Below are 24,465 nucleotides of genomic sequence, written 5' to 3' on the forward strand. Positions count from 1 at the left end.
GATAAGACAGTCGGGAACCCGGCTGCCAGTATATAGGCAGTCGGCTTCCCGATTGCTTCCCTTTGATGGACATCCCTGCGCCACCCTAAGGCACCCGAGTGAGTTAAAGTATCCCTAACATCAAACAAAAAGAATGAAAATAGACAAATGGAAATAGTTAATCTAAAAACTCTGAAAATAAAGCCAGAGAGGGTATACAGAGAGCGACCCTATCAATAATGACCTGACCGCACATCCTTCTATCAATACGGTACAAAGACAACGCGTTTCACCCAGACGAGCTGCTCAATCACTGACTAGATCTGGCAGGAGGGATGCCACTATACTTAATGCGTTTCACCTAGACGAACGGCTCAATCACTGACTAGATCTGGCAGGAGGGATGCCGCTATACTTAGAATCATTCCTGGGACGTGATTAATAATTGATTACAGTCACAAATGTCATAATGCATTTTGCTTGCACTGAGATCAATGGCTAAGTGAAATGATGTAATTATTTCTAGAAGAGACATGTTCCAACAGAACAATATGAATAATGACTGAAATCAATAACAATAATCCAAGATAATATATAATAATAGTACTAATCAACTGCATACTTAGAAAGAGGCTTAAAATCATAGTAACTTTGTTTGAAAAGCCTTGTTCAATTGTCATAAACTACATGAAGGCAGCTGTACTGTAGGGGAAATAGTTGGCATCCCAGTGCTCAGAATCCCGGCTCCAGAATCCCAGTGGCTACGATCCTGACGAGAAGTATTAGGATTAGGGTTAGATTTAGGGTGAGGGTTTAGGCACTAGGGGGGTGGTGAGAGTTAGGCTGCAGGAGGGGAGGGTTAGGGTAAGGCTACAGGAGGGAAGGGTTAGTTTAAAGCTGCAGGAGGGGAGGGTTAGCGTAAGGCTGCAGGAGGGAAGGGATAGGGTTAAGCTGCAGGAGGGGAGGGTTAGCGTAAGGCTGCAGAAGGGAAGGGTTAGGGTTAAGCTGCAGGAGGGAAGAATTAGGTTAATGCTGCAGGAGGGAAGGGTTAGGGTTAAGCTGCAGAAGGGAAGAATTAGGTTAATGCTGCAGGAGGGAAGAGTTAGGGTTAAGCTGCAGGAGGGAAGGGTTAGGGTTAAGCTGCAGGAGGGGAGGGTTAGCGTAAGGCTGCAGAAGGGAAGGGTTAGGGTTAAGCTGCAGGAGGGAAGAATTAGGCTAATGCTGCAGGAGGGAAGGGTTAGGGTTAAGCTGCAGGAGGGGAGGGTTAGTGTAAGGCAGCAGAAGGGAAGGGTTAGGGTTAAGCTGCAGGAGGGAAGAATTAGGTTAATGCTGCAGGAGGGAAGGGTTAGGGTTAAGCTGCAGGAGGGGAGGGTTAGCGTAAGGCTGCAGAAGGGAAGGGTTAGGGTTAAGCTGCAGGAGGGAAGAATTAGGTTAATGCTGCAGGAGGGAAGGGTTAGGGTTAAGCTGCAGGAGGGAAGAATTAGGTTAATGCTGCAGGAGGGAAGGGTTAGGGTTAGGCTGCAGGAGGGGAGGGTTAGCGTAAGGCTGCAGGAGGGAAGGGTTAGGGGTAGGCTGCAGGAGGGAAGGATTAGGGTTAAGCTGCAGGAGGGAAGAATTAGGTTAATGCTGCAGGAGGGAAGGATTAGGTTAAGGCTGCAGGAGGGGAGGGTTAGGGTTAGGCTGCAGGAGGGAAGGATTAGGTTAAGGCTGCAGGAGGGTTAGGGTAAGGCTGCAGGAGGAGAGGGTTAGGCTGTAGGAGGGATGGGTTAGGATAAGGTTACAGGAAGGAAGGGTTAGGGTAAGGCTGCGGGAGCGGAGGGTTAGGATAACGTGGTGGGAGGGGAGGGTTAGGGTTAGGCTGCAGGAGGGGACGGTTAGGGTAAGGCTGCAGGAGGGGAGGGTTAGGCTGCAGGAGGGGAGGGTTAGGGTAAGGCTGCAGGAGGGAAGGGTTAGGGTAAGGCTGCAGGAGGGGAGGGTTAGGGTAAGGCTGCTGGAGGGAAGGGATATGGTAAGGCTGCAGGAAGGGAGGGTTAGGGTAAGGCTGCAGGAAGGGAGGGTTAGGGTAAGGCTGCAGGAGGGAAGAATTAGGTTAAGGCTGCAGGAGGAGAGGGTTAGGGTAAGTAGGCAGGAGGAGAGGGTTAGGGTTAGGCTGCAGGAGGGAAGGATTAGGTTAAGGCTGCAGGAGGAGAGGGTTAGGGTAAGGCTGCAGGAGGGGAGGGTTAGGGTTAGGCTGCAGGAGGGGATGGTTAGGGTAAGGCTGCAGGAGGGAAGGATTAGGTTAAGGCTGCAGGAGGAGAGGGTTAGGGTCAGCCTGCAGGAGGAGAGGGTTAGGGTTAGGCTGCAGGAGGGAAGGATTAGGTTAAGGCTGCAGGAGGAGAGGGTTAGGGTAAGGCTGCAGGAGGAGAGGGTTAGGCTGCCGGAGGGAAGGGTTAGGGTTAGGCTGCAGGAGGGGATGGTTAGGGTAAGGCTGTAGGAGGGATGGGTTAGTATAAGGTTACAGGAGGGAAGGATTAGGGTAAGGCTGCGGGAGGGGAGGGTTAGGATAACATTGCGGGAGAGGAGGATTAGGGTTAGGCTGCAGGAGGGAAGGGTTAGGGTAAGGCTGCAGGAGGGAAGGGTTAGGGTAAGGCTGCAGGAGGGGAGGGTTAGGGTTAGGTTGCAGGAGGGAAGGATTAGGTTAAGGCTGCAGGAGGGGAGGGTTAGGGTAAGGCCGCAGGCGGGAAGGATTAGGTTAAGGCTGGAGGAGGGAGGGTTTAGGCTAATGCTGCAGGAGGGAAGGGTTAGGGTAAGGCTGCAGGATTGAAGGGTTTGGGTTAGGCTGCAGGAGGAAGGTTTAGGGTAAGGTTGCAGGAGGGAAGGGTTACGGTTAGGCTGCAGGAGGAAGGGTTAGGGTTAGGCTGCAGGAGGGAAGGGTTAGGGTAAGGTTGCAGGAGGGAAGGGTTAGGGTTAGGCTGCAGGAGGGAAGGGATAGGGTAAAGCTGCAGGAGGGAGGGGTTAGGGTTAGGCTGCCGTAGGGAAGGGTTAGGGTAAGCCTGCAGGAGGGGAGGGTTAGGGTAAGACTGCAGGAGGGGAGGGTTAGGCTGCAGGAGGGGAGGGTTAGGGTAAGGCTGCAGGAGGGAAGGGTTAGGGTTAAGCTGCAGGAGGGAAGAATTAGGTTAATGCTGCAGGAGGGGAGGGTTAGGGTAAGGCTGCAGGAGGGAAGGGTTAGGGTTAAGCTGCAGGAGGGAAGAATTAGGTTAAGGCTGCAGGAGAGGAGGGTTAGGGTTAGGCTGCAGGAGGAAGGCTTAGGGTGAGGTTGCAGGAGGGAAGGGTTACGGTTAGGCTGCAGGAGGAAGGGTTAGGGTTAGGCTGCCGGAGGGTAGGGTTAGGGTAAGGCTGTTAGGAGGGATGGGTTAGGATAAGGTTACAGGAGGGAAGGGTTATGGTAAGGCTGCGGGAGGGGAGGGTTTAGGGTAAGGCTGCGGGAGAGGAGGGTTAGGGTTAGGCTGCAGGAGGGAAGGCTTAGGGTAAGGCTTCAGGAGGAGAAGGTTAAGGTAAGGCTGCAGGAGGTAAGGGTTACACGATACACAATACCCCATTCTGTCCCTGCTTTATTACACCATACCCCATTCTGTCCCTGCTTTATTACAGCATACCCCATTCTGTCCCTGCTTTATTACACAATATCCCATTCTGTCCCTGCTTTATTACACAATACCCCATTCTGTCCCTGCTTTATTACACCATACCCCATTCTGTCCCTGCTTTATTACACCATACCCCATTCTGTCCCTGCTTTACTACACCATACCCCATTCTGTCCCTGCTTTATTCCACTATACCCCATTCTGTCCCTGCTTTATTACACGATACCCCATTCTGTCCCATCTTTATTACACGATACCCCATTGTGTCCCATCTTTATTACACCATACCCCATTCTGTCCCTTTATTATACCATACCCCATTCTGTCCCTGCTTTATTACACCATACCCCATTCTGTCCCTGCTTTATTACACCATACCCCATTCTGTCCCTGCTTTATTACACCATACCCCATTCTGTCCCTGCTTTATTACACCATACCCCATTCTGTCCCTGCTTTATTACACCATACCCCATTCTGTCCCTGCTTTAATACACAATACCCCATTCTGTCCCTGCTTTATTACACCATACCCCATTCTGTCCCTGCTTTATTACACCATACCCCATTCTGTCCCTGCTTTATTACACAATATCCCATTCTGTCCCTGCTTTATTACACCATACCCCATTCTGTCCCTGCTTTATTACACAATACCCCATTCTGTCCCTGCTTTATTACACCATACCCCATTCTGTCCCTGCTTTATTACACAATACCCCATTCTGTCCCTGCTTTATTACACCATACCCCATTCTGTCCCTGCTTTATTACACAATACCCCATTCTGTCCCTGCTTTATTACACAATACCCCATTCTGTCCCTGCTTTATTACACCATACCCCATTCTGTCCCTGCTTTACTACACCATACCCCATTCTGTCCCTGCTTTACTACACCATACCCCATTCTGTCCCTGCTTTATTACACCATACCCCATTCTGTCCCTGCTTTATTACACAATACCCCATTATGTCCCTGCTTTATTAGACCATACCCCATTCTGTCCCTGCTTTATTACACGATACCCCATTCTGTCCCTGCTTTAATACACCATACCCCATCTGTCCCTGCTTTATTACACGATACCCCATTCTGTCCCTGCTTTATTACACGATTCCCCATTCTGTCCCTGCTTTATTACACCATACCCCATTCTGTCCCTGCTTTATTACACCATACCCCATTCTGTCCCTGCTTTATTACACCATACCCCATTCTGTCCCTGCTTTATTACGCCATACCCCATTCTGTCCCTGCTTTATTACGCCATAGCCCATTCTGTCCCTGCTTTATTACGCCATACCCCATTCTGTCCCTGCTTTATTACGCCATACCCCATTCTGTCCCTGCTTTATTACGCGATTCCCCATTCTGTCCCTGCTTTATTTCGCGCTTCCCCATTCTGTCCCTGCTTTATTTCGCGATACCCCATTCTGTCCCTGCTTTATTACGCGATACCCCATTCTGTCCCTGCTTTATTACGCGATTCCCCATTCTTTCCCTGCTTTATTTCGCGATACCCCATTCTGTCCCTGCTTTATTACCCGATACCCCATTCTGTCCCTGCTTTATTACACCATACCCCATTCTGTCCCAGCTTTATTACACAATACCCCATTCTGTCCCTGCTTTATTACACGATTCCCCATTCTGTCCCTGCTTTATTACACATACCCCATTATGTCCCTGTTTTATTACACCATACCCCATTCTGTCCCTACTTTATTACACCATACCCCATTCTGTCCCTGTTTTATTACACCATACCCCATTCTGTCCCTGCTTTATTACACGTTACCCCATTCTGTCCCTGCTTTATTACACCATACCCCATTCTGTCCCTGCTTTATTACACCATACCCCATTCTGTCCCTGCTTTATTACACCATACCCCATTCTGTCCCTGCTTTATTACACCATACCCCATTCTGCCCCTGCTTTACTACACCATACCCCATTCTGTCCCTGCTTTATTACACCATACCCCATTCTGTCCCTGCTTTATTACACCATACCCCATTCTGTCCCTGCTTTATTACACCATACCCCATTCTGTCCCTGCTTTATTACACCATACCCCATTCTGTCCCTGCTTTATTACACCATACCCCATCTGTCCCTGCTTTATTACACCATACCCCATTCTGTCCCTGCTTTATTACGCGATACCCCATTCTGTCCCTGCTTTATTACCCCATACCCCATTCTGTCCCTGCTTTATTACACCATACCCCATTCTGTCCCTGCTTTATTACACCATACCCCATTCTGTCCCTGCTTTATTACACCATACCCCATCCTGTCCCTGCTTTATTACACGATACCCCATTCTGTCCCTGCTTTATTACACCATACCCCATCTGTCCCTGCTTTATTACACGATACCCCATTCTGTCCCTGCTTTATTACGCGATACCCCATTCTGTCCCTGCTTTATTACCCGATACCCCATTCTGTCCCTGCTTTATTACACCATACCCCATTCTGTCCCAGCTTTATTACACAATACCCCATTCTGTCCCTGCTTTATTACACGATTCCCCATTCTGTCCCTGCTTTATTACACATACCCCATTCTGTCCCTGTTTTATTACACCATACCCCATTCTGTCCCTACTTTATTACACCATACCCCATTCTGTCCCTGTTTTATTACACCATACCCCATTCTGTCCCTACTTTATTACACGATACCCCATTCTGTCCCTGCTTTATTACACCATACCCCATTCTGTCCCTGCTTTATTACACAATACCCCATTCTGTCCCTGCTTTATTACACCATACCCCATTCTGTCCCTGCTTTATTACACCATACCCCATTCTGTCCCTGCTTTATTACACCATACCCCATTCTGCCCCTGCTTTACTACACCATACCCCATTCTGTCCCTGCTTTATTACACCATACCCCATTCTGTCCCTGCTTTATTACACCATACCCCATTCTGTCCCTGCTTTATTACACCATACCCCATTCTGTCCCTGCTTTATTACACAATACCCCATTATGTCCCTGCTTTATTACACCATACCCCATTCTGTCCCTGCTTTATTACACCATACCCCATTCTGTCCCTGCTTTATTACACCATACCCCATTCTGTCCCTGCTTTATTACACCATACCCCATTCTGTCCCTGCTTTATTACACCATACCCCATTCTGTCCCTGCTTTATTACACCATACCCCATTCTGTCCCTGCTTTATTACACCATACCCCATCTGTCCCTGCTTTATTACACCATACCCCATCTGTCCCTGCTTTATTACACCATACCCCATTCTGTCCCTGCTTTATTACGCGATACCGCATTCTCTCCCTGCTTTATTACACCATACCCCATTCTGTCCCTGCTTTATTACACCATACCCAATTCTGTCCCTGCTTTATTACACCATACCCCATTCTGTCCCTGCTTTATTACACCATACCCCATTCTGTCCCTGCTTTATTACACCATACCCCATCCTGTCCCTGCTTTATTACACGATACCCCATTCTGTCCCTGCTTTATTACACCATACCCCATCTGTCCCTGCTTTATTACACGATACCCCATTCTGTCCCTGCTTTATTACACGATACCCCATTCTGTCCTTGCTTTATTACACCATACCCCATTCTGTCCCTGCTTTATTACGCGATACCCCATTCTGTCCCTGCTTTATTACGCGATACCCCATTCTGTCCCTGCTTTATTACACGATACCCCATTCTGTCCCTGCTTTATTACACAATACCCCATTCTGTCCCTGCTTTATTACACAATACCCCATTCTGTCCCTGCTTTATTATACCATACCCCATTATGTCCCTCCTTTATTACGCGATATCCCATTCTGTCCCTGCTTTATTACACAATACCCCATTCTGTCCCTGCTTTATTACACGATACCCCATTCTGTCCCTGCTTTATTACACGATAGCCCATTCTGTCCCTGCTTTATTACACAATACCCCATTCTGTCCCTGCTTTATTATACCATACCCCATTATGTCCCTCCTTTATTACGCGATATTCCATTCTGTCCCTGCTTTATTACACAATACCCCATTCTGTCCCTGCTTTATTACACGATACCCCATTCTGTCCCTGCTTTATTACACGATACCCCATTCTGTCCCTGCTTTATTACACGATACCCCATTCTGTCCCTGCTTTATTACACCATACCCCATTCTGTCCCTGCTTTATTACACCATACCGCATTCTGTCCCTGCTTTATTACACCATACCCCATTCTGTCCCTGCTTTATTACACCATACCCCATTCTGTCCCTGTTTTATTACATTATACCTCATTCTGTCCCTGCTTTATTACACCATACCGCATTCTGTCCCTACTTTATTACACCATACCCCATTCTGTCCCTGCTTTATTACACCATACCCCATTCTGTCCCTGTTTTATTACACAATACCCCATTCTGTCCCTGCTTTATTACACATACCCCATTATGCCCCTGTTTTATTACACCATACCCCATTCTGTCCCTACTTTATTACACCATACCCCATTCTGTCCCTCTTTTATTACACCATACCCCATTCTGTCCCTGCTTTATTACACCATACCCCATTCTGTCCCTGCTTTATTACACCATACCCCATTCTGTCCCTGCTTTATTACACGATACCCCATTCTGTCCCTGCTTTATTATACCATACCCCATTCTGTCCCTGCTTTATTACACCATACCCCATTCTGTCCCTGCTTTATTACACGATACCCCATTCTGTCCCTGCTTTATTACACCATACCCCATTCTGTCCCTACTTTATTACACCATACCCCATTCTGTCCCTGTTTTATTACACCATACCCCATTCTGTCCCTGCTTTATTGCACCATACCCCATTCTGTCCCTGCTTTATTACACGATACCCCATTCTGTCCCTGCTTTATTACACGATACCCCATTCTGTCCCTGCTTTATTACACCATACCCCATTCTGTCCCTGCTTTATTACACCATACCCCATTCTGTCCCTGCTTTATTACACCATACCCCATTCTGTCCCTGCTTTATTACACCATACCCCATTCTGTCCCTGCTTTATTATACCATACCCCATTCTGTCCCTCCTTTATTACGCGATATCCCATTCTGTCCCTGCTTTATTACACGATACCCCATTCTGTCCCTGCTTTATTACACGATACCCCATTCTGTCCCTGCTTTATTACACAATACCCCATTCTGTCCCTGCTTTATTACACAATACCCCATTCTGTCCCTGCTTTATTACACGATACCCCATTCTGTCCCTGCTTTATTACACGATACCCCATTCTGTCCCTGCTTTATTACACGATACCCCATTCTGTCCCTGCTTTATTACACGATACCCCATTCTGTCCCTGCTTTATTACGCGATACCCCATTCTGTCCCTGCTTTATTACACCATACCCCATTCTGTCCCTGCTTTATTACACCATACCCCATTCTGTCCCTACTTTATTACACCATACCCCATTCTGTCCCTGCTTTATTACACCATACCCCATTCTGTCCCTGCTTTATTACACCATACCGCATTCTGTCCCTACTTTATTACACCATACCCCATTCTGTCCCTGCTTTATTACACCATACCCCATTCTGTCCCTGTTTTATTACATTATACCTCATTCTGTCCCTACTTTATTACACCATACCCCATTCTGTCCCTGCTTTATTACACCATATCCCATTCTGTCCCTACTTTAATACACAATACCCCATTCTGTCCCTGCTTTATTACACGATACCCCATTCTGTCCCTGCTTTAATACACCATACCCCATCTGTCCCTGCTTTATTACGCGATACCCCGTTCTGTCCCTGCTTTATTACGCGATACCCCGTTCTGTCCCTGCTTTATTACGCGATACACCGTTCTGTCCCTGCTTTATTACTCCATACCCCGTTCTGTCCCTGCTTTATTACACCATACCCCATTCTGTCCCTGCTTTATTACACCATACCCCATTCTGTCCCTGCTTTATTATACCATACCCCATTCTGTCCCTGCTTTATTACACGTTACCCCATTCTGTCCCTGCTTTATTATACCATACCCCATTCTGTCCCTGCTTTATTACACATTACCCATTCTGTCCCTGCTTTATTACACGTTACCCCATTCTGTCCCTGCTTTATTACACCATACCCCATTCTGTCCCTGCTTTATTACACCATACCCCATTCTGTCCCTGCTTTATTACACCATACCCCATTCTGTCCCTGCTTTATTACACCATACCCCATTCTTTCCCTGCTTTATTACACCATACCCCATTCTGTCCCTGCTTTATTACACCATACCCCATTCTGTCCCTGCTTTATTACACGATTCCCCATTCTGTCCCTGCTTTATTACACCATACCCCATTCTGTCCCTGCTTTATTACACCATACCCCATTCTGTCCCTGCTTTATTACACCATACCCCATTCTGTCCCTGCTTTATTACGCGATACCCCATTCTGTCCCTGCTTTATTACACCATACCCCATTCTGTCCCTGCTTTATTACACCATACCCCATTCTGTCCCTGCTTTATTACGCGATATCCCATTCTGTCCCTGCTTTATTACACCATACCCCATTTTGTCCCTGCTTTATTACACCATACCCCATTATGTCCCTGCTTTATTACACAATACCCCATTCTGTCCCTGCTTTATTACACCATACCCCATTCTGTCCCAGCTTTATTACACCATACCGCATTCTGTCCCTGCTTTATTACACCATACCCCATTCTGTCCCTGCTTTATACCCCATTCTGTCCCTGCTTTATTACACAATACCCCATTCTGTCCCTGCTTTATTATACCATACCCCATTATGTCCCTCCTTTATTACGCGATATCCCATTCTGTCCCTGCTTTATTACACAATACCCCATTCTGTCCCTGCTTTATTACACGATACCCCATTCTGTCCCTGCTTTATTACACGATACCCCATTCTGTCCCTGCTTTATTACACAATACCCCATTCTGTCCCTGCTTTATTATGCGATACCCCATTCTGTCCCTGCTTTATTACACCATACCCCATTCTGTCCCTGCTTTATTACACCATACCGCATTCTGGCCCTCATTCAGAGCTGCTCGTTAGCGGCAGTACGCTCGTTCCGAGCGATGTTTGCACATCTGCGCATGCGTACGGTTTTTAGTACGCATGCGCGAACCAGTCAGTGCGGCCGAAAATCGTTTGTACGCTATATAGCGAGTGCCTGCTATTTTGAGTGACAGAATGAGGCGTATGTGGGTGGTAACAGGGGAAGGTGCTTGAAAATGGGGAGTGGAGATCCGAACGCAGGCGTGCTTAAAGGTCAAAACGGGCGTTTTATGGGTGTGTATATTTAAAACAGCAGCGTCATTGTCCACGTCACTGGGTTATTTTCTAGCCAGAACTGCTCGCAAATTTGTGGTAGCAAACACCAACCACAAGAATAGCGAGCAGTTCATACGCTGGTCGATGTACTCGATTAATCTAATAAATAGCGGACATGACGTATGGTGTGAGCGGCCAGGGGGCGTTTTTAACAAATAAACGAGCGTATGTTTTTGCTCGCTCGTTCAGACTTAGAGGTGTGAACAGACTGCAATGTGCGTACGGATCATTTGAATAGCCACCCCTTGTTTTTAAACGAACGACCGCAAATAGCGAACGGCTCTGAATGAGGGCCTCTGTCCCTACTTTATTACACCATACCCCATTCTGTCCCTGCTTTATTACACCATACCCCATTCTGTCCCTGTTTTATTACATTATACCTCATTCTGTCCCTGCTTTATTACACCATACCGCATTCTGTCCCTACTTTATTACACCATACCCCATTCTGTCCCTGCTTTATTACACCATACCCCATTCTGTCCCTGTTTTATTACATTATACCTCATTCTGTCCCTGCTTTATTACACCATACCCCATTCTGTCCCAGCTTTATTACACCATATCCCATTCTGTCCCTACTTTAATACACGATACCCCATTCTGTCCCTGCTTTAATACACCATACCCCATCTGTCCCTGCTTTATTACGCGATACCCCGTTCTGTCCCTGCTTTATTACACGATACCCCGTTCTGTCCCTGCTTTATTACGCGATACCCCGTTCTGTCCCTGCTTTATTACTCCATACCCCGTTCTGTCCCTGCTTTATTACACCATACCCCATTCTGTCCCTGCTTTATTACACCATACCCCATTCTGTCCCTGCTTTATTATACCATACCCCATTCTGTCCCTGCTTTATTACACGTTACCCCATTCTGTCCCTACTTTATTATACCATACCCCATTCTGTCCCTGCTTTATTACACGTTACCCCATTCTGTCCCTGCTTTATTACACGTTACCCCATTCTGTCCCTGCTTTATTACACCATACCCCATTCTGTCCCTGCTTTATTACACCATACCCCATTCTGTCCCTGCTTTATTACACCATACCCCATTCTGTCCCTGCTTTATTACACCATACCCCATTCTGTCCCTGCTTTATTACACCATACCCCATTCTTTCCCTGCTTTATTACACCATACCCCATTCTGTCCCTGCTTTATTACACCATACCCCATTCTGTCCCTGCTTTATTACACGATTCCCCATTCTGTCCCTGCTTTATTACACCATACCCCATTCTGTCCCTGCTTTATTACACCATACCCCATTGTGTCCCTGCTTTATTACGCGATACCCCATTCTGTCCCTGCTTTATTATACCATACCCCATTCTGTCCCTGCTTTATTACGCGATATCCCATTCTGTCCCTGCTTTATTACGCGATACCCCTTTCTGTCCCTGCTTTATTACACCATACCCCATTCTGTCCCTGCTTTATTACACAATACCCCATTCTGTCCCTGCTTTATTACACTATACCCCATTCTGTCCCTGCTTTATTACACCATACCGCATTCTGTCCCTGCTTTATTACACCTTACCCCATTCTGTCCCTGCTTTATTACACCATACCCCATTCTGTCCCTGCTTTATTATACCATACCCCATTCTGTCCCTGCTTTATTACACCATACCCCATTCTGTCCCTGCTTTATTACACAATACCCCATTCTGTCCCTGCTTTATTATACCATACCCCATTATGTCCCTGCTTTATTACGCGATATCCCATTATGTCCCTGCTTTATTACCCCATACCCCATTCTGTCCCTACTTTATTACACCATACCCCATTCTGTCCCTGCTTTATTACACCATACCCCATTCTGTCCCTGCTTTATTACACAATACCCCATTATGTCCCTGCTTTATTACACAATACCCCATTATGTCCCTGCTTTATTACACCATACCCCATTCTGTCCCTGCTTTATTACACCATACCCCATTATGTCCCTGCTTTATTACACCATACCCCATTATGTCCCTGCTTTATTACACAATACCGCATTCTGTCCCTGCTTTATTACACCATACCCCATTCTGTCCCTGCTTTATTACACAATACCGCATTCTGTCCCTGCTTTATTACACCATACCGCATTCTTTCCCTGCTTTATTACACAATACCCCATTCTGTCCCTGCTTTATTACACCATACCCCATTCTGTCCCTGCTTTATTACGCGATACCCCATTCTGTCCCTGCTTTATTACACCATACCGCATTCTGTCCCTGCTTTATTACACCATACCCCATTCTGTCCCTGCTTTATTACACCATACCCCATTCTGTCCCTGCTTTATTACACAATATCCCATTCTGTCCCTGCTTTATTACACCATACCCCATTCTGTCCCTACTTTATTACACGATTCCCCATTCTGTCCCTGCTTTATTACACGATACCCCATTCTGTCCCTGCTTTATTACACCATACCGCATTCTGTCCCTGCTTTATTACACCATACCCCATTCTGTCCCTGCTTTATTACACCATACCCCATTCTGTCCCTGCTTTATTACACCATACCCCATTCTGTCCCTGCTTTATTACACAATATCCCATTCTGTCCCTGCTTTATTACACCATACCCCATTCTGTCCCTACTTTATTACACGATTCCCCATTCTGTCCTTGCTTTATTACACCATACCGCATTCTGTCCCTACTTTATTACACGATTCCCCATTCTGTCCCTGCTTTATTACGCGATACCCCATTCTGTCCCTGCTTTATTACGCCATACCCCATTCTGTCCCTGCTTTATTACACGATACCCCATTCTGTCCCTGCTTTATTACACCATACCCCATTCTGTCCCTGCTTTATTACACGATACCCCATTCTGTCCCTGCTTTATTACACCATACCCCATTCTGTCCCTGCTTTATTACGCGATACCCCATTCTGTCCCTGCTTTATTACGCCATACCCCATTCTGTCCCTGCTTTATTACACGATACCCCATTCTGTCCCTGTTTTATTACACCATACCCCATTCTGTCCCTGCTTTATTACACCATACCTCATTCTGTCCCTGCTTTATTACACCATACCCCATTCTGTCCCTGCTTTATTACACCATACCCCATTCTGTCCCTGCTTTATTACACCATACCCCATTCTGTCCCTGCTTTATTACACCATACCCCATTCTGTCCCTGCTTTATTATGCGATACCCCATTCTGTCCCTGCTTTATTACACATACCCCATTCTGTCCCTGCTTTATTACACGATACCCCATTCTGTCCCTGCTTTATTCCACCATACCCCATTCTGTCCCTGCTTTATTACACCATACCCCATTCTGTCCCTGCTTTATTACACCATACCCCATTCTGTCCCTGCTTTATTACACATACCCCATTCTGTCCCTGCTTTATTACACCATACCCCATTCTGTCCCTGCTTTATTACGCCATACCCCATTCTGTCCCTGTTTTATTACACCATACCCCATTCTGTCCCTGCTTTATTACACCATACCCCATTCTGTCCCTGCTTTATTACACATACCCCATTCTGTCCCTGCTTTATTACACCATACCCCATTCTGTCCCTGCTTTATTACGCGATACCCCATTCTGTCCCTGCTTTATTACACGATACCCCATTCTGTCCCTGCTTTATTATACCATACCCCATTATGTCCCTGCTTTATTATACCATACCCCATTCTGTCCCTGCTTTATTACACCATACCCCATTCTGTCCCTGCTTTATTATGCGATACCCCATTCTGTCCCTGCTTTATTACACATACCCCATTCTGTCCCTGCTTTATTACACCATACCCCATTCTGTCCCTGCTTTATTACACCATACCCCATTCTGTCCCTGCTTTATTACACCATACCCCATTCTGTCCCTGCTTTATTCCACCATACCCCATTCTGTCCCTGTCTATTGTGATGTGTGAGACATGTACTTAGGTAGAGCCATTGGCCCTCATTCAGAGCCGTACGCTCTGAGCAGAGCGCACGCTCTGAATGAGGGCCGGGCTCCATGAAAATAGAGCGTCCTCCTGGACGCTCGTATAGCTGTGGGTCACCACCCACAGGCTATACGAGCGCGCATTTTGATGGCCGCGATGGTCGTGACCATCGCGACCATCGAAATTGCGAGCCGGAGCCTGCGGTTGAGGTTTTCAACCGCAAGCTCCGGAGTGATTTTGGCTCTATCAGAGCCAAAATCACTCCCACTGACATCACTAGTGATGTCAGTGGGCCGGCTTTTGACGGGAGGCGTTCCCGTGGGAACGCCCCCGTCAGGGAGGCACGCCCCCGGCACGCCTACCAAAGGGGGCGTGCTGTCAATCAACATTGACAGCACGCCCCCTTTGATCGGACACAACGAGCGAAGGACTTTCCTTCGCTGGTCGCGTCTGGCGCATGCGCACGACGGAGCTCCCTCCGTCGTGCGCATGCTCAGTCCATAACATCGACCCACTTGCGAGCGGACAGCCGCTCGCGAGTTGGTCTGAATCAGGCCCATTGTGTGAATGAATGATAACATTGCACAGAATTAAAGCATCAGCTCTGTGTATCATCCTATAGGAAACAGGCTGCTGTAATACAGGTCGTCACCGGTAAATGTATCATTGTCTGCCACTGAGGACGAGGAAATCGCTTGTCTAGTTTAGCCTTTATGTTAGATGTGTCGCTATCATGGCCGGATTGTACAGCGCTGCAAATTATGTGGTAACTATATCAATAAAAGATCATTTGGGCGGATACAAGTTTGCATAAATTATTCAATGGTAAAAGCTTACTATTATATCAAATTGGAAAATACAAAACCACTAGACACCAAAAAGTATATTTCCTCTAAAGTTTGCCGAAGACCACTTGGACGATACACAACAGAGGCATCTGTGGACGTGGCGTAAAGTGGAACATTATTCAATCTACTGTATGTAGCAAGGCAAAAAAATGGACATAATTACTCTTTCTTTCACACATTCCTTACGGGAGGCGGCTTTGCACAACTGTCCGCATGGGGGCATGGCCAGAGGAGGAGGCGCGGGGTGCGCGGGCATGGTAATGAGACTTAGGAGTCGCATTGTGCTACTACCGTCTCTCCTCCCTGCGCAGAAATTCACTTAGGAGCAGAGCTGTTGTATAAATAAGAACTAAATAGTAAATACTGCACAAAAATGGAGCATTGTGCTTCTATATATAGTGTTCATTCTAGCACCCCGCACATGTCACAACCCGTACAGCACCTCTCTCCTGCCTGGGGTGTTGTTCTAAACTCTGGTGCTTCTAGCACACTCAGCTGATGTACAAACTGCTGAGACACAGACCAGAGTGTGCTAGAAGCACCAGAGCATTGAGCGACACCCCAGGCAGGAGAGAGGTGCTGCAGGGGTAGCGACAGTTGCGGGGTGCTAGAATGGAGACTATATATACATTCATACTTACCTACTCTCCTGGAATATCCAGGAGACGCCTGTATTTTTTTTTACCCCTATGAGAGAGTAGACCAGCCCCCCCCCGGATCCTGCCCACTACCCCAGAGAAGCGCTACGAGAGTTTCAGCGTGCGCAGTGCACCTGAGGGGCACCGGTTATTTCTTCCGTAAATCGCCCAACTCCTCACTCTAACTTCTATTTCAACAAAAATTTTGATATTGCGCAGTTGCGGCCTGTCTGTCCCACAAACCCATGAGCCATGCTGGAGATCAGAGACCGCCTACGCAAAGAGGCGCACGGCGGGCAGAAATGCGTATTAGCACTGCGGGACGGCTCTTTTGGCCGCGGTACACGACCTCTAAAGACTTCCAGCTATAACAGTTCCTGTCCGTCTGTATTTTTAGATGCTCTCTGAGTTTATTGACCCTTTTATTTCATTGTTTTACATTCTCAGCTCCTGGAATTCTAATACGTACTGAACACATTCCATTTCCTCCCTGAGACTCTCACCAGCTTACACACTGGCTTTCAATCTAGCTACAGAAATATATACAACTGTTATTCTAATGATACTATGAACGGCCTGGAGGTCTTTATAGAGATCAATAGAATATCTGTTCTGTACAAAAGAAATAAAATAAGAAATAACACATTTTACTCCCAGGGGATGTGGAGACAGGTAACTGCTCCCGTCTGCCTCCTCTTACCCTCTCCCAGCAGCTTTATATACATTCCCCAGCCCTGTCCTCTACCCGAGACAGATTCAGCCCACTGTGATTATTTACTGGGGCAAGTACAGCCCAATGCTGTATGACCCCTCTCATGCTTTCCCATTGTGGAAACCGTTATATACCGAATATAATCATATATGCAAAGGTTCATGCGGGAACTGGTAAACAACAAAATATTCTTGTTTTAGAATTATGCATATATAGCACTAATTATTATACAAGATATTTTCTGTTTTGGGTACAGGGTTAGTTGTCCTTTAACTACACTGGCATTAAGAGCATGTGACCCTAGTGGCCAGGGCAAGGCCGAAACTAGGATTTTTGTCACCCAGGGCAAGGCACTAATTTGGCGCCCCCCTCTGCCATAACTAGACTCTGTCCCTCCAGCAGCCTCTCACCTTGCTCCCCCTGTGTCCCTCCTCCAGCAGACTCTCACCTTGCTCCCCCTGTGTCCCTCCTCCAGCAGACTCTCACCTTGCTCCCCCTGTGTCCTTCTTCCAGCAGCCTCTCACCTTGCTCCCCCTGTGTCCCTTCTCCAGCAGCCTCTGACCTTGCTCCCCTTGTGTCCCTCCTCCAGCAGCCTCTCACCTGGATTTGGTGCTGCACCGGTAGGCAGCTGCAGCCCTTGAGAGGCAGCACTGCCATCATTCGATTCAGTCACCAGTCGCTAGCCATGGGGACTGGCAGTCGTTGCTGCTTGGCTGCCAGTCCACGAGCTCCAATTGGCTCACAACTGGGGCCAGAGGCCAGATTAGAATGACGACAGCAATGTGTCTTTCAAGGGCTCCAGCTGTCTGCCCGTGCTGCTCCAAATCCACACATGCTGCCACCCAGGCTCCCCTGTATGGCACTGGGTGGAACGGCCCATCTGGCTATTGGCCCCCCAAAGTTGCAGCCCTGGTCAGAGTCATTATTATGTATTGATAATCCTTGAAGGGTGATATGTAATAACCTGAAATACTATATCATATGCATCATAGGAATTTCCAATGATAAATCTGCAATTAATTCTCAGCCCCCCATGTAGTAGATCAGTGGGGTCTCCACTGCCAGTCTGGATGAAGAGCAGTATAACTTATGAGAGAGACATGGGCATATCTATAATGGCTGCAGGGAGTGCAGTGCATACTCCCTGCGCTCATACATTATAATTACATCTCCCTGGAGTCTGGCACCAGCGCTGCAGAAATCACCGGGAAAATGGTGCTGCCATACATTTGTGCATGTACAGTACAGAAATCACCAGGAGCATGACGAGGACTCCATGTTTCCGGAGACCTGGCACAGTACAGAATTCACCAGGAGCATGACGAGGACTCCATGTTCCCGGAGACCTGGCACAGTACAGAAATCACCAGGAGCATGACGAGGACTCCATGTTCCCGGAGACCTGGCACAGTACAGAAATCACCAGGAGCAGGACGAGGACTCCATGTTCCCGGAGACCTGGCACAATGCAGAAATCACCAGGAGCAGGAGGAGGACTCCATGTTCCTGGAGACCTGGCACAGTACAGAAATAACCAGGAGCAGGACGAGGACTCCATGTTCCTGGAGACCTGGCACAGTACAGAAATCACCAGGAGCAGAACGAGGACTCCATATTCCTGGAGACCTGGCAAAGTGCCATAGTATACTCTGCAACTGTGCTGTCGAGAGAGGGGGGAGGGCACACGGAAACTGCACACTGGCCCCCTCCTCTCTTAAAATGCCTCTGTGGGGAGATGTATCAAATCTTCGAATGAAGACAAATTGCCCATAGCATCATTCAGCTTCTTGGTATCGTGTATTAAGTACATTGTATGAAATGATAACTAAAATCTATTTGGTTGCTATTATACATCTCCCGCTATGGAAGATTCAAAATGTAGAGTACTGAGGTATGTGCGGGCCTGGATGCAGCCAGGTGGTCACCCTACGCAGGTCCGCTAAGAGTCGGCCCGGGCCCGTGTGAAGGTGCATGGCCTAATCGTGGAAGGCGTGGACATGCCCCCTTCAGGGGAGAAAACTAGTTGCCGTGCTGGGGAGGGGGGGGCGCTGTGAGCCCCTCAGCCCTGCGCAAATCCAGGGGGGAGCGCGATCAGGATGATCGCCCCCCCCACAGGCAGAGGAGACTGCAGCAGCAAGCAGTCTCCCTTTGCAGCCCAGCACACAACAGCATGACAGGGAGGAGGGGCATCAGACCCGGGCCCCCGACAGGCCCCTCCAGCAAGCCCGGGCCCGAGTAATTAGGCCCGATAACTCCAGCATTTTGTTTGCTTGTTTTTATGTAAATTCCTCTAAATGTCCCAGTGCAGGAAATATCATCTCTGGCCAATTTCCCAGATGCCGGAATAACAATAACAGCCGCATAGGCCCCGCCCACTTCTAGCCACACCCACTCACTGATAATTAATACAAACTCTGTGCATGTCTGCATCATTCCCATTAACCGCTTATGGAAGGAAGACTTCATGGCGGTTAAAGTAGAGCTGAAATATTGGACACAGTAAATTAAAAAAAAAAAAAAAACAATTGAGGAAACTACTTCAATGATCACGTTGAAGTAGTATGTGACGCGGGCGCGTCATGTAACTGCTTGCGTACACAGGCATATAATCGCTCATATTGGGGGCCGTACTCTGCCAGGGATCCTCACCTAACATGGGGCTGGTGTAAGTTTCGGTGGTGCGACCAATGGCTGCGCCTAAAAGAGGCACCAGGAGGCACTACAGTACCTAAAGACACTCAAAGTTGGCGTCTCAGTCCTCGCACACTCAGACGCACGCTGGTACACCAGGGGAAGAGCTGGTACCGGAATTAGCGTATTCTCGCAGACGTGACTACGGCAAAGAGACTAAAGCGGGGACAGTAGCGCAGGACTCAGGTCCAAAGTACGGTAATGTAAGGAGGATTTTCTCAAGGCAGACCTCTAAATCTGGCTACACAAAGGCAGATTGCACAGGTGGCCAAAGCACCGAGCTAGAATGAGGTCTAAGGGGGAGATGTACTAAGCCTTGGAGAGAGATGAAGTACCAATCGATCAGCTCCTGTCATTTTTCAATCACAGCCTGTAAAGTGACAGTTAGGAGCTGATTGGTTGGTGCTTTATCTCTCTCCAAGGCTTATTACATAGGACCTGATTCAGACCCGCTCGCTAAGATGCGTTCGCACGCAGCCAGCTGATTGTTTGCATTTTGCACATGCGTACGCATCGCAATGCCAGTACGAGCGATTGGGAAGCATACGCCCACTGCGCATAGACTGCCCAGCAGAGTGAGTGACAGGAGAAGCCGTTTGTGGGTGGTGACAGGGGCAGGCCGCCAGAAACGGGTGAGTGGAGGTGCGAACGCAGGCGTGCCTGAGCGTCTCAGCGCCGTTTCAGAGGCGTGCATAATTAGGACATGGCGTCATTGTACACGTCACCTGGCTGAAGTGCTTGCGGTAGGGTAGGGTCAGCCACAAGCGCTGTGTTCTCTTCCGATGGTATCCGATGTACCGATGGTTGCATACACTTCCTGGAGATGATGTGCGCAAGTGGGCGCCTTAGGACAGGCTGGTGGGCATCTGCATACACTGAGCGATCGCTCGCCAAGACATAGTGGGCGTGCTAATGCCTTGCCGTGCGATCGCCTGCCTTGCTGTCACTTAGCCGAATTTGCATACGCATCTAGCGAGCGGGTCTGAATTGAGCCCATAGCCCTCTGAATGTGCTTCTTGCATGTTTTGTTGAATAAGTTCAGAATTGTCAGCTCGGCGCTGAGGTCACGTGCTTGGGTCACTGTGGGACCATGATCTGCTAGTGCAGTGGTTACATGGAGTTATAATAATACGGACGGTTCATTATTACTGGCCTGCGTGCTTGCTTTGTGCCTGTACATAGTGCCAGTGATGTCCTGCACATCCCATGACCTCTAGGCTTCTTGGCACCACAGTAAACAGCAGATGTCTGCAATCCATGGGCCTGATTCAGAGCCGCTCGTAAGCGGCCGCTTGTTCGCTCCGAGCGATGTTTGCCCAACTGCGCATGCGTACGGATCGTAATACGCATGCGCGAACCAGTCAGTGCGGCCGAAAATCGTTTGTTCGCTAAATAGCGAATGCCTGCTATTTTGAGTGACAGAATGAGGCGTTTGTGGGTGGTAACAGGGGAAGGTGCTTGAAAACGGGGAGTGGAGATCAGAACGCAGGCGTGCTTAAAGGTCAAAACGGTCGTTTTATGGGTGTGCATAATTAATACAGCAGCGTTAATGACCACGTCACTGGGTTATTTTATAGTCAGAACTGCTCGCAAATTTGTGGTAGGAAAAACCAACCACAAGAATAGCGAGCAGTTCATACGCTGGTCGATGTACTCGATTAATCTAATAAATAGCGGACATGACGTAAGATGCGAGCGTCCAGGGGGCGTAATTATCCAAAAAACTACCGCAAGTTTTATTCGCTCGTTCAGACCTAGAGGCGTGAACAGACCGCAAACAGCGAAGAGTTCATTTGAATAGCCACCCCTATTTTGTGAACGAGCGAGCGCAAATAGCGTCCGGCTCTGAATCAGGCCCAATATTCAATGCAAACTGTTGCAGCTTCTGACACCCTTTCTGACCACAGTGACGACATGGAAATCCCGTTCCGCAGCAGCAGCCACCCAATAAGGGCTCCTAACACTTAAGAGCTATTCAATTCTATATAGGAAACTGAGGCTGAGGCCAGATCTGTGTCACTTTCACTAAGGCAAAGTGATGACTCACCAGGGTCTCCTTCCCACTGGTGCATGTATTAGAACGGAGGGCACAAGTCACAGACATTATCCCCTGGCCTTATACCAGTAATCCCATCCTGGCACAGGAAAATCACATCCGGCCGGCTGGCGGATTTAGAATGTCGTATAAGGGTCACTACGGGAGAACCAAGAATCCAGATACAGGCGTTTAAAATGTCAAATAAAACAACAGATATTTAACCATTTATTTTGTTGCAGATGACATTGGGCCTGTGTCATTGATAGACGCTAATGCCGCCGCTGCCGCTTCTGTGTACGCGGTGGATGTGCGAAAATATGCGAATGTCGCAGACGCCATGGATTGTATTGAGACGCCCACCTGCGGCTTTGCAGATCCAATCATCTGCGTACAAAGACGCTGCATCGGCCGCAGATCCTGCGATTATCCGGCTTCTGAGTAGCTCTATGGTTGTAGAGCTTCTTTCACCGCGTACGGAATCGCAGACGCATTATGTGACACGCCCCCAAAATGGTCGTGACACGCCTGCCTTATTTGTCGCAATTCCCTGTTACCGCCCACAAACGCTGTCTGACTGTCAATCACACAGCGAGTAACTAGTCACTGCAAGCGACTACGGTAATGTACCCTGACGCACACGCGCAGTGTGACTCAGACGCATGCGCAGACGACCGATAATCGCTCAACTGCGAAAACATCATCATAGCGTACATCTCTGAATCAGGCCTATAGCTGTGTTTGTATTTTGTGTTTCACGTGGACAGCGATACCAGCAGCGACACCTTTAGGTCATTAGGGTGCGCACACCCGGGGCCGTACAGCGCGAGCCCTGGGCCATAGGACTGGGGATCACATTTATCTACACTGAAGAAGAGCCAGCCTCCTGGGATCTAGCGCTATATAACGTCCAGCGTGACTGGGGACCGTTCGTACAGTTGTATAGTAAATTTAAATCGGATTATCAGTGGGCATCGAGGTCATTTCTGGACCAGACCTGGTTATATAAAGCAGGGCAGATGCTCCTTATTTCTGCAGCTCGTGGGGGTACACCTAAAATACACAAATACTGTAATAATGTCACTAAACTCCCACCTAACACTACAGGGTTTTTTTTCTTAAACTCGTGGTTGGTTTCATCTATGTCCCCTCAGTCACATTAGTAATTTAGGACTTTTACCTTTAATTAATAATGGGAGTAAAGAGGCATTGTCTGTATTACTCGAATACCTGCTGAACATTATAATGTTATTTGAAGTGCCCTTGTGACTTACCTTATAAAATGTGCGAAATGTTTACGACAGGGTTTACAACAAGATCATGTGGATGTCGGACAATTCAGGGATCTATTTAAGACCATTCGCACTTTGACCCAGAAAAGTTTAAGTTCTCTTTGCCCCATATCATGTCGATAACCGATGATTTTTCTGGCCTGCTTTTGAAAGCCTCTTACCATTCCTGAAGAATAGTGAATAGTTTTTGCTTTCACTTTACTGCCGGTTCAGTACCGATTTACCTATTACGCACGTGCGCCCATCGGCCAGCTCAGAGAAGACATTACAGGGTGCTGGTGCGGAATCCGGAGATACCACTCGGGTGAAACTTCAGCCTACAGACTACAATGATCTGTGAAGATGGTGTTAGTTATTAGGACCAAGCTCTGTAGAGCGCAGCTTTTCAGGGCTTGGAAAATGACTGCAGTACTAAGGCAAATTACCGGCGGTACCGAGGGGTGGTTTAGTTAACACCGGAGAGAGCTGTGATATCGCCTGCTTTAGCCAATTGGTAAAAAAACAACATTAATATTTGCTTTACTCATTCGGAAAAGCCATTTCTGTGAGATTTAAGGTAAATACTTTACACAGTGGAGAAATAGGACCCTCGGTTCTTTAGCGTTGACTAAGAAATGCAGGAACTCCTCCTGAAGATAAGAGTACCACCACCACCACCACTACCACCTCCAATGCTGGTCCTCCACCCCATTATATCATTTGCACAATCTCATTCCACAAACGGAAATCCCATTGTTGAACGTGTGCACAACCCAAAGTGTCCGGCTCCTTCCAGGTGAGGAAGCAAAGCTTTCCACCGTCAGATGCTGACACTCACAGGACTACTCCACCTTGTAGTCAAGGCTTTATCTCATTCACGGGGCTAGGCCAGGGTTTCACAACATCAGTCCTCAGGGCTGTCTTCTAGCAGCTCAATTTTTTCAGGTCTCCTCACAAAATTGCAAGTAAAATAAATAATTACTATCACCCATGTCAGTCAGTACAGAATACACCTGTTCCCCAGCAAGGGGATATGGAAAACATGCACTGCTAGGGAGCACTGAGGACTGGAGTTGGCATACACTGGATTAGATCAACCTGCAGAAAAACACAGCTGCCTCAGTGTTCCCGACCCTTACACATTTGCTGGGCCAGGTGCAGAGCCGGAGTAAGGGGTGGGGGTGGCACAGTGCCCCAGGCTCCGCTCTTTCAGGGCCCCCCTTCCACCTGGCCAGAGCACACTTCTCTACTGTGCAGTCCTGTGCATTTTCCAAAGACGGAATGAGTGGGGACGAGATGGGCGACAA

General features: G+C 47.8%; 1 protein-coding gene and 1 pseudogene across 1 annotated transcript in view; both read right to left on the bottom strand.

The window, feature by feature from the left end:
* TMEM86A (transmembrane protein 86A) overlaps nucleotides 1-24,465 on the bottom strand; it is a 61,509-nt gene that overhangs the window by 19,346 nt on the left and 17,698 nt on the right. The window lies entirely within an intron of this gene.
* Nucleotides 780-18,481, bottom strand: LOC148539132 (uncharacterized; annotated as a pseudogene).

The sequence above is a fragment of the Taudactylus pleione genome, unplaced genomic scaffold (genome assembly GCF_031769625.1).
Source record: "Taudactylus pleione unplaced genomic scaffold, aTauple2 ptg000027l, whole genome shotgun sequence".
In the NCBI taxonomy this organism is placed as follows: domain Eukaryota; kingdom Metazoa; phylum Chordata; class Amphibia; order Anura; family Myobatrachidae; genus Taudactylus; species Taudactylus pleione.